We start from the raw sequence: 238 nt of genomic DNA, 5'->3' as shown, positions 1-238 counted from the left end.
GAAACACTGAGTTAGATCAGTGATATACATGAAACAGGTTTCACTGGGTTATATCAGTGATGGTGATGAAACATGATAGAGATGGAATGTGATGTAAGTAAATCATGATATAGGTGAAACGTGATAGATATGGAACACTTGACGTAGGTGAAACATATCAAGTGATGGGATCAGTCATACAGTTACAGTGTTACAGTCTTATGGGGGGGTTCCTTTTCCTTGTCTGACTATTTGTCGT

General features: G+C 38.2%; 2 annotated features.

Moving 5' to 3' along the window:
- The first annotated feature begins 72 nt into the window (after nucleotides 1–72).
- Nucleotides 73–93: a sequence feature (Short protein (FIBRA_09536, CCM07195.1) was converted to a misc_feature.).
- Nucleotides 94–147: 54 nt separating this feature from the next.
- Nucleotides 148–165: a sequence feature (Short protein (FIBRA_09536, CCM07195.1) was converted to a misc_feature.).
- The last annotated feature ends 73 nt before the right edge of the window (nucleotides 166–238 follow it).

Source organism: Fibroporia radiculosa (assembly GCF_000313525.1).
Source record: "Fibroporia radiculosa TFFH 294 genomic supercontigs, scaffold63060, whole genome shotgun sequence".
Classification (NCBI taxonomy): domain Eukaryota; kingdom Fungi; phylum Basidiomycota; class Agaricomycetes; order Polyporales; family Fibroporiaceae; genus Fibroporia; species Fibroporia radiculosa.
Note: the sequence above shows the minus strand (reverse complement) of the source record. Positions and strands in the feature narration are given on the sequence as shown.